Below are 11,449 nucleotides of genomic sequence, written 5' to 3'. Positions count from 1 at the left end.
ACATGGTATAAAGCGCTGTGAGATAACTGTTGTTGTGATTTGGCGCTATATAAATAAAATTGAATTGAATTGAATTAATATTTTTTAATAAAGAGGTTATAATTAAGTTATACCATGTAAATTCCAAAGTAATAACTAGGTAAGAACTTGGGGGTAATATTAGACTGAAATTTATCTAACAGGGTAATAAGGGGCCAAAAACTGGGCTAAATAATAAATAATGGCTAAAATACATATTTACAGATAGCAATAAGGAAAAACTATATAGTAATATTATAGTAACATTTTGGAAACAATATGGTAACCTGCTAACAAAGAAGTATCATTGCAATATCTGGATATAAATTATAAAATGGTGATATGGTTTAAATAATGGTGTAATAACCTGATAATAATGAGGTAATATTGGTTGATATTTTCACAATATTATATCAGCGTTATATCTTCAAAATCACATGAAAATTCAAAAAAGTCCAACTTCATAATTGCCATATTATAATGCTGAAATTCATCCTCCCAATGTGTTTCAAACTCTCCCTTTTGTTTGTTGTAATACTGTACAAATATATGCTGTGACTTCTTACCTTCTAACACTTGGTAGTTTATGTGTAATAACCATGAATAAGGGCAGTAAAATGCTAAGCTACCTGTTTCTCTTGAATTCCATGGTAATATTAGATTAAACCAAACATCAAGAGGCATAGTGATTACCTGGAAATACTTGCGGTTGTTTCTGTGTAATAACCATGAATCATTACCATAACCATTCATATTAATTAGACCTTTTATCACTTTTCCAAGTCTTCACACTTGTTTCTAAACTTTTTCAGCTCAAATCTCCATGACACTTTCTTAACATGAATTCAACTTTTTCTCTCCGTTCAAACCTTAAAATGCTCCACATCTTTTAATGGAATATGAGGTAATTTCAACTTACTATTATATATCCTTGTTTTGTTACAGCTAAGTTAATGAAACTTTGTTCTGAATTGTCTAAAACTATTTCTTTATGTGTTCCTATATTTCCTTGTGGTCACTTTAAGAAACAAGGAAGTACATCATGTGACTAGTGTTCAGGAAGTAAGTGAGCATGGCACAGGCAGGAGTTGTTTAAGATAAGTTACATCTTAGCTAATCCAGCGACATCTGCATACATCTTACGCCTTTGGCAGCATCGTGGGTATGGATTGATTGTTTATTGTTATTTACAACCTCAGAGTTGAATATTTTGGGAGAATTTTACGTTTGTGAAGTTTGATATCAGAATCTGCCATTACTAATGGTTGCACGGTTCTTAAGTCATATTGGAAGTTCATAGAAGGACAATTACGAGTGAATGAACAGATAATTGATCACATGTTAAAAAGACAAGAAGATTTAATTCATATTAGAGTTTGAATGTGCATATATTTATGTCCTGTATCTCTGTACATCTTAAAGGCAAGCATAGTATTTATTATGCTTTTGTACATTTCAGTTTCACCTTTCCTTGCAACTTCATTAAACCTAGACCAACTGTCTTCAGAGTCTTGATGTTAGGAAGGAGTTTGGCTGGCTGTCAAACTATATACAATATATATACTGAGGACAGTACAGTGAAACCACGGCTTTCTAGCAGGCAAGATAACGCAGTGTAAGCTGACAGACAGGAGTAACGTCGTCACACGCAGATAGTGGATGACCATCCGAGAAGTGTCTATAAACAGAGATGCACTACCAGAGTGTACCATGGCGAAGAAAGCGTCCTCGTTAAAGATGCGCTCCCGCACTTCATGTTCCTCAGTACAATCAAGTACTTCGTCAACTGGGTCTGCAGCGGCCAAGGCGAGAGCAAGAGCAGAAGCAGCAAAAGCACGTCTTTCTTACGCTGAACAGGAAACTCATTTAATGCTAGAAAAAGCTAAGTTGGAAGCATCTATACAAATGCTTAAGCAAAAGAAAGAAGTAGCAGCAGCTGTTGCTGAAGCAGAAGTACTTGAAGCTGCCGCTGATGTGAATAGTGAGAAACACAGTTGTATGTTAAACCTAGATTCTGTTCCCTGGGAAGCCACACAACGCGCCGAACAATATGTTATTGACCAAACCCAGATAGCAGCTGACTCAGGGCCGGATCCGCCTCCAAACCGGCAGATCCGTGTAACAGTCACGCCCGTTTTACTGCCCCGTTCCAGATACGGCCCGCATGTAGTCTGTGTACACTCAGGAGTGGGCGTGAGCATCCATCAGTCGGCGGAATCATAATAGTTCTGGCCCGGACTCGTCGGAACGAGCGTGTGAATTGTTTCTTTTTTTTTCTTTCGAAACGGTTCATACCGGACCAGAAGTCAGTCGGCGGAATCGTAGTTGTTCTGGCCCGGGGCCGTCGGAACGAGCACGCGAACTGTTTGCCTTTCTTTGGATCAGTTCGGACTGGAAGCTTCGGGGAAAGAGTTTATAACGGTAAGTTGAACGATGTTACAGTCAAAGAGTTTAGTGAGATTATTTTTAATAGTGGTGTAATGCTTGTTAACATCATTAACATCATCACATCGGAATGTTTTGACCGGGTTTTAACTTCTTAAAACTAGCTAAAACTGTTGAAGAGGCATTAGCTAACGTTAGCTTTTTAGCTGGGTTAGCTAAATTAACTGAATGAACGGATAGCTAAGCTAGCTAGCATTAATAAACAACTTTGTGTGCAGCTAGCACAAAACATTAATGCTGTTTAACGTTAGTTAACTTACAACGATGTTGTTTCCAACAGCACCAATTGACAGCACCTGTCTCCTTTTTAGGTTCAATCTTTTCTTCACCCCTGGCTGAGAGCCCGGGATTAATAGGGTAAGTTAAGTTAATTTAAGTATTTTTGGCTTTGATTTGATTTTCAAATCTTGGCTATATTTAAGCATAACGTTATAAAGTTATGATAGGTAAGTTAAGTGTTTAAAAAATCAAAGCCATCTAAAGAAGTTGGAATTTTCATCTGACATTAATCAAAACGTAAATTCATTATGACAAATAAGGTCTATGGGCAGGAAATCGCCTCTCTCCGTGTCTTTTCATTGACTTTGTATGAAATCACACAGCGGTAATATGGTTGAGGAGCAGTTCCTGATTCATTCTGGATATTTATTTGGGGCGTTTTCTGAGGGATATAGTGTGCTATGTTAAGCTTACCAAGTGTTTACCCTCAGATTTCTGTCAGGAGCTGTAAGAAATGTTATTTTGTCTAGAGGCTGATGGTTCTCAGTAATTAATCAAATTGTACAGTTAAAAATTACAATGAGGTTCATGATATCAGTACACTGAGATGGCTGGCAGTGGTACAATCAGCATTACTCATTCTTTTTAATTTGCCTCACATTTGTTTGTTGCAGGCTTTGTACATAACGTTACTACCACTGGGGTTTGTTCCAAAATCACAATGCAGTGCAAACCTGTAACATTAGCAGAGCTGAGCTCCTGGGGTCATTTATCATGCAGGGTAACGTTACCCACTGGGTCTTAAAATAATTAAAAAACTCATTGAATTTAATATTCTCAAAATAAGGCTTTTTATTGTCCTTTTCATATGATTATATAGATACAGGTAACGTTACACATAACTGTCAAATGTAAAAAATGTTTTGTGTGTTTTGACTACTTTTTACATTTTGTCTGACTTCTGGTCAGAACTAGTACTAGTAACTTCACCACCGATCTGCATACAGTGCTCTTTCATCCTTATTTTAGCAACTTTCACAGATAACATTCTGTTAATAGTATTTACTGTTCAATCTTGGAATATACTTTCAATGATTTTCTCAAACACAGTGGCCAAACAGATTAATTGGAAAGGAGTAAAGGGAAAAGAAATATTTTAAAGAAATGCTAACAAGAACTCTGTTGATCAGTAAGTATTTTAGTATATGTATTATATGTGGAGGTGACTAGTAGATGAGAACGAATTTTTATGTAAAATAAAAATTTAAATAGTATATTTTAATATATCAGGGATGTAACTTTAAAGCCAAAAAATAAAAAATAGAAAATACTTTGATAGCGGTGGTGAAATAGATCTCAGTCATGACAGCACCGGTTACTCACATAATCACTTCCTCTTTGTAGATTTGCCAGCAAAATAAAAGCACGAGAAGCTTGTTTGCTGTAATGTTGTACATGGAGTTGAATTGAGAGCTTTTACTTTTTTACTAAACGTGATTCCCCTAAATGTCCTCTGCCTGGAGATACTGGGGAAATGTTGGTACCCGCCAATGCCTATCCATGACCTGATACAGAATCCACACAGATAAATTTGTAATAATAAGATGCACTGAGATTTAAGGCTGATCCAATACAATCCAGATGTGATTTGATAATTGTTCAGATCATAATCAGTATGATTTTTTAATAATTAGTTATTCATGAGTGAAATTCTATTTGTTTTGAGTTACTAAATTAAATGCTATAGAAAATTAGGTCTGCTGCCACACCAACAATAGTAAACATGGGCATTGAGTACTTTTTTCAACCCTCTAAAGCATTTCTCCAAAAAGTTGGTTATTAGCTTGGCTTACAGGTAATTTTCAAAATGTCTGTTAATGACAGCTCATCAACCAATTGACTTTCTCTCTTAACAGAGGCTGTACGGAAGAACCAAGCTGCTAGCAGCCCATCGGACAACGAAATTAACCAGCACGCCATCCGCTGGTTCAACCTGGCCTCTGACTGTGGAGGTGGCTGCAAAGAACGTGCCATGGCCAGAGAGGCATTAACCGTGGTAAATCTGTATTTACCCTCTTTTTGAAACGCTCCATTTTAGCACCTGTCTCGTTAAAGCCCCCATCCTGAAAAAGCCCAGTCTGCTCTGATTGGCTTGCGAGAAAAATATGCCACTGCTTTGCAAAGATGGTACTTAACCTTGAGTGGGGATACTCAGATGGGGAAGGCGGTGGTTTAATAAAGTTGTATCTTATTTTATTTTATATTCTAATAAGCCTGCATGTGACATAGGAAGGAGAACCAAATCTGAATGGCTTGTTGAAGCACATGTTTTGTGATCTAGGCAACCCACAAAAATCTGTCTGGGTCGTCTTATTTCACAGTTTGATACCCAAATGGGGAGAGAAAAGGGGAGTTTTCCATGATGTCTCCCCTCTAGGGCTGGACGTCTAATTGAAGTAATTGAAACCCAAATTCCGAGCTCTAACGGCTGTAATTTTACCATTTCAGTTATTTAGTTGTTTTATTTCCTGTTAAAATGTCCCCCAGTGTGTGTGTTTATGTACTTTCCCCTTAAAAAACTGTGTGTGTGTAGTCAGTGACTCCGCCCTCTCCTGCTCAGCCCCCAGAGTCTGGAGCACAGGGAGATGTTAGCTAGTGCTAACTGCCTTAATTTTCCAGCAGCATTTATTTATGAACACACTTTGACCCACACTGATCATTTACTGCCACACTTACAACAACCTTGCTCACTTTCACCGTCACTTTCAGCTGCTCACTCTCTCACATTTGGTCACATGCACACAACACTGTTACACGAGATTAATGCACATTGATATTAATTGATCATGTGAAATATTAGTAGCGGCACTCATTCAGTGAGCAGTGGCGATATGCCAAATTTAGGGGGAGTACATTCTGACATTTGTGAGTCTAAAAAACCACCCCACCTACAATAGTTGAGCATGTTTGCGGTACAAGCCTGGTCAGTGAACTAGGAGGGCAAAAAAAACTAAATAATCATTCATTAGTTGTAATCGCGGTGTTCACTTAATTGGGATTTTGATTTTAGGTCAAATCTTCCAGCCCTAGTCTAGTCCAGCCCCCTTTAAAATGACTAATCTCTGTGGATTTTATGTAATTTGTGATTGCCATTATCAGTTGAGTAATCACCCATTCTTTTATCCTTTGCAGAAATGAACACATGGGCCATCCCCCACTCTTCCACTACTGATGATTTGTTGGGTGTCATGTGAGGGTTATGGCATTCCCACTTCTCCACTTGCCTCATCAATGTTTCCCGTAAAGCCACCAAACAATGTGTATGAACATTTTACATTTTTTTCAGGGTTTCACATGACTAGTTGGAGTTGGATATTGTATTTTGGCTATAAAATCTTTGTTATTTATACCAGGGTCATGGAAAATGGTTAAAATCTAAATGGCTGGCAGTAATCATCTATCAAGACAAACTTATTGCTTGTCGCTAATTAAAACGTTATCTTGTGTGTTTAGGCCGTAGAAACTCGTGTGTCTCCTGGCTTTAGCTTTATATGTTTCTCAGGGAGAAAGAAATCTTACTTTCTTACCATCATCATTATTAACGGTACACTACACTATGCAAGACTGATAGCAATGTCAATGTATTGAGCTTTTTAACTAAGCCACACTGTTGCTATTATTAGAGTTTAATACTTCTGCATTCATTTAAAAATAACACCTGTGTCATAGGTGTGTGGTTACTGTACAGTTACTAGAAACTAATTGTCACCTGCAAGTCAACTGGAGTGAAGTTTCTTGTTCCTACAGTTGTTAAAGACAGAAATGAGCTGTAAAATGTGTTTATTAGATTGATTGTTAGTTTGGCAATTATCTACTTTGTTTTAAGTTTCTGTCCGCTCTTTTTATCTCAAACATTTTAAATAAAATTTAAAATGTGTCACTCATCCGTTCTATCACTTTCTTTGTTGAAATTCTGTGTAGGACAAATAGAAACAGTCTTTGTAACAGAGTGTAACAGTAGTTTTGACTGTCCATGCTTTTTAAATTCAAAAGAAAAAAGTAATCGAGTTTAAAATGCAAGGAAAAAGAAAACGAAAGTAAAACAAGAAATCTTAGTGTACCTTAGTGATATACAAGTCACTATTTGTTATACATTATATAGACCAGCTCCTGCCATAACAAAAAAATCCACATTTTTGTATATGTTTTGTGGGTATAGATCAAGGTTATGAAAGAGGCCAGAACTAATAAATGGAGCTGGCCCAGTGCCGGCCCAGTGCCAGTCCAGATGTGAAAACCGGATCCTCAACAGTATCTTAGAGACTCTGGACCAGATCCAGTATGGAACTGGTCCACATTTGGGCCAAATGACTACATAATAATTGTCATCCGTTCTGGAGCTGGACCAGTGCCGGCCCAGATGTGAAAACCGGATCCGCGCCAGCATTGGCCCGTTGTGCTAAAGGACACCGGCCCGGGTCCGTTTTACAGATCTGGCCCAGAACTTATGAAGGATCTGGGCCAGATCTGGGCCACATGATTTTTGCTATCTGGGAAACAAAGTACAAGATACAGAACTCAAGCTATGTGATGGACTCCCAACAAAAACAGAGCCAAATCCCAGCTACAGTATTACACCTTTACATCTCAAACCTGAAGCCAAACCTTTCTTTCCATACAAAACCAATGCTGCTTCCCAATCACCACATCTAACCTCACAACATCCTTACATCTATGAAGACGGAGATGTCCATGAGTCACACAAAGTTGGATTCAACAGTGACTATGCCACTCCTGTGCAGCATTTCGAACATGAACGACTTTGTAAGATACCTTGCTCGTTGTGAGCTCGTAGCAACAGTTCACTTCAATTTAATGACAAACCTCAGAACTACAGAGCCTGGAAACGATCCTTTCAGAATGCAACCAGTGGTTTAAACCTGATGCCAAGCGAGGAGATAGACCTTCTGCTTAAGTGGCTTGGCAAAGAGTCAGCAGAACATGTTGAACAGATAAGAGCAATTCACATCAACCATCCTGAAGCAGGGTTGGCAATGACATGGGACAGACTCCAGCAAACTTATGGCTCAACAGAAGTGATAGAAGATGCTCTGTTCAAACAAATCGACACCTTTCCAAAAATAACAAATCGAGATTATCCTAAACTAACAAAGTTAAGTGATTTACTAATGGAACTTAAGTCAGCTAAGGACAAAGGAGACTTGCCTGGCCTCCCTTTCCTTGACACAGCGAGGCGTCAACCCAATAGTAGAGAAACTTCCTTTTCCTCTGCAAGAGAAATCGGCATCAGTTTGTTCATCCTACAAGCGGCAAAATCATGTCCTCTATCCTCCCTTTGCTTACTTTGCAGACTTTGTTAGTCAGGAGGCCCGCATTAAGAATGATCCAAGCTTCAACTTCATAACTGCAGACATGGCTACAAGGGCAGAGAAGATATCTTGGAAGCCAAATAAACAACATGAAGTCTATGTCCACAAAACAGAGTTATTTAACAAAGTAACTTGTAATAGCGAGCTCGAGACGAAGTCAAATGACTGTGATAAGCTGTGTCCTATCCACAGAAAACTGTACCCTTTACATAAATTCCGTGCATTCCGAGAAAAGCCCATTGAAGCTCGTAAGACCTTTTTGAAAGAGAACAATGTGTGCTTTAAATGCTGTTCTTCATCAGCACATATTGCAAAAAACTGTGAAGCTAAAGTCCAATGCTCAGAATGTAAAAGTGAGAGACATCACACAGTGCTTCACCCTGGACCTGCACCCTGGAGGAAAGAAGCGGAGCCTGCTGCTGAACACGGCGGGGAGCAGGAGGAAACCTCACCTCAACATCGTGTTACCACCAAATGCACAGAAGTCTGCGGCGGAGATCTGCCAGGTCGATCCTGCTCCAAAATATGTCTTGTAAAGGTCTATCCAGCTGAACAGAGAGACAAAGCAGTTAAACTGTATGAAATCCTGGACAAACAGAGCAACAGGTCGCTAGTTTGCTCACAGTTTTTTGAAGTGTTCAGTGACAAAAGTCCAAGTGCTCCTTACACGTTGAGAACATGTGCTGGAGTAAAGGAATCAGCAGGAAGAAGGGCCAGTGGCTATGTAGTGGAATCCCTTGATGGAACTGTCTGCATTCCGTTACCAAGCCTCATAGAATGCAATGACATTCCCAACAACCGAGAAGAGATTCCAACCCCCGACGTGGCGCTCCATCATGCTCACCTAAGGTCATTGGCACACCTCATCCCAGACATCGACCCACAGGCCCCAATTATGCTTCTCTTAGGTCGAGACATTATCAGAGTTCATAAAGTCCGTAAGCAGGTGAACGGCTCTCACGACCTATCCTACGCACAGAAGTTGGACTTGGGGTGGGTCATTGTAGGTAACGTCTGTCTGGGTAATGTTCACAAGCCGCTGACGATTAGCACCTTCCACACAATTGCCGCGGAGCTAAAACGGCCTACTCTCTTTGATCCATGCCCTAACGTGTTTCATGTTAAGGAAAAATACAGTGACATCCAGGTAACCAATTACCCTCCATCCCATCCTATGAATGAATCCAGCTCTGATCCTGACCACCTGGGTTGCACTGTATTTAAGCAGACTGAAGACGACAATCAGGTGGCTCTTTCAATCCAGGATGCCTCTTTCATGAAAATAATGAAGGAAGGACTACGAAAAGATTCAAACAACAGTTGGGTAGCACCATTACCCTTTAAGAGTCCACGTACAAGGCTCCCAAACAACAGGCCCCAAGCACTGAAGCGTCTCATGTCTCTCAGGCGCAACTTTGAGAGGAAGCCTGAAATGAGGGATCACTTCCTCAGTTTCATGGACAAGATGTTTAAAAATGGCCATGCTGAGTTAGCCCCTCCTCTCAGTGAAGAGGAAAAATAATTGCCAACATTTGGAGTCTACCATCCGAAGAAACCCAAGCAAATCAGAGTAGTGTTTGATTTTAGTGCCCAATACAATGGTGTGTCACTCAATGATGTGCAATTAACTGGACCTGGGTTGAACAACACTCTGCTTGGAATACTGATCCGCTTCAGGAAAGAAGCAGTTGCCTTTACAGCAGACATAGAACAGATGTTCTATTGTTTTTTGGTAAGAGAAGAAGACAGGAACTTCCTACGTTTTCTTTGGTTCCAAGACAACGACCTCTCTAAGAACATTGTCGATTATCGCATGAGAGTCAACGTCTTTGGAAATAGCCCCTAGCCTGCGGTGGCAATCCATGGCCTACACCAGTCTGTTCAGGTCAACGGGTTCCACGTCGACCCTGACGTTAAGCACTTTGTGATGCGTGACTTCTACGTAGATGACGGTCTGAAGTCCCTGTCTAAAGTCAGCCGTCAACCTGCTAAAGAAGCCACAGGACGTTCTCTCCCAATCAAACCTGAGGCTGCATAAGATTGCAGCAAACAATAGAGAGGTAATGGAGGCCTTTCCTTCCAGAGATCATGCAACTGGACTTAAAGACCTGGATCTCAATGCAGACACACTCCCAGTGCAACGCAGTCTTGGTCTCAATTGAAACCTCCAAATGGACCGTTTCCTCTTTAGTGTCTCTGATGAGGCTAACCCCTACACTCGGTGGGGTGTCCTATCCACTATCAATAGCCTTTATGACCCGCTTGGCTTTGTGGCGCCAGTCACGATTCAAGGCAAGGCTATACTGAGAGAACTCACTACTGAGAATGGTGACTGGGACGCACCATTACCTCAAGAAATGGAGGGAGCCTGGATGTCATGGAGAGCGTCTTTGACAGAACTGTCCAATCTTTCCATCCCCAGACCCTATACTGAAATTTCCACCTCAGCAGCTGTCAGAAGAGAATTATGCATCTTTTGTGATGCATCAAACAAAGTTATCGCTGCAGTGGCATATCTAAAGGTCACAGATGCTGGTGGGGGTAATCATATTGGGTTTGTAATGGGTAAAGCCAAACTGGCCCCCCGCCCTGAGCACACAGTGCCGAGACTAGAACTAGAACTCGGTGGGGTGTCCTATCCACTATCAATAGCCTTTATGACCCGCTTGGCTTTGTGGCGCCAGTCACGATTCAAGGCAAGGCTATACTGAGAGAACTCACTACTGAGAATGGTGACTGGGACGCGCCATTACCTCAAGAAATGGAGGGAGCCTGGATGTCATGGAGAGCGTCTTTGACAGAACTGTCCAATCTTTCCATCCCCAGACTCTATACTGAAATTTCCACCTCAGCAGCTGTCAGAAGAGAATTATGCATCTTTTGTGATGCATCAAGCAAAGCTATCGCTGCAGTGGCATATCTAAAGGTCACAGATGCTGGTGGGGGTAATCATATTGGGTTTGTAATGGGTAAAGCCAAACTGGCCCCCCGCCCTGAGCACACAGTGCCAAGACTAGAACTTTGCGCAGCTGTGCTTGCTGTGGAATTAGCAGACCTGATCTCAGCAGAACTGGACCTTCCACTTGATGCTGTAACCTACTACTCAGACAGCAAGGTGGTTCTGGGCTATATTTGTAATGAAACCAGAAGCTTTTATGATTATGTCAGCAATCGGGTACTACGTATCCGAAGATACTCCCATTCAGGACAGTGGCGCTATGTGCCAACAGACCAGGACCCTGCAGATCATGCAACATGTTCTGTCGCCGCAGGCCACTTAAAAGACACCAATTGGCTGAGCGGACCCAAACTTCTGTCCATACCAGAGCCAGGTAGCTCTGAATGCGCTCATGACCTTGTTGATCAAAGTTCAGACC

The 11,449-nt window shown here is 40.8% G+C and overlaps 1 long non-coding RNA gene across 2 annotated transcripts; it reads left to right on the top strand.

The window, feature by feature from the left end:
• The first annotated feature begins 1,080 nt into the window (after positions 1-1,080).
• On the top strand, positions 1,081-6,594 carry LOC119906024. 2 transcript variants are annotated; one of them, XR_005444920.1, is made up of 4 exons: positions 1,081-2,439; positions 2,775-2,820; positions 4,599-4,738; positions 5,875-6,594. It is a non-coding gene; the product is annotated as an uncharacterized LOC119906024 (long non-coding RNA). The 2 variants fall into 2 exon arrangements; XR_005444918.1 differs by lacking the exon at positions 5,875-6,594 and having other exon boundaries at positions 4,599-4,939.
• Positions 6,595-11,449: the final 4,855 nt, after the last annotated feature.

Source organism: Micropterus salmoides, unplaced genomic scaffold (genome assembly GCF_014851395.1).
Source record: "Micropterus salmoides isolate LMB-PRFRI ecotype aquatic unplaced genomic scaffold, ASM1485139v1 Ms_hic_scaffold_1, whole genome shotgun sequence".
Lineage (NCBI taxonomy): Eukaryota > Metazoa > Chordata > Actinopteri > Centrarchiformes > Centrarchidae > Micropterus > Micropterus salmoides.
This window is presented reverse-complemented; position numbering and strand designations above follow the sequence as displayed.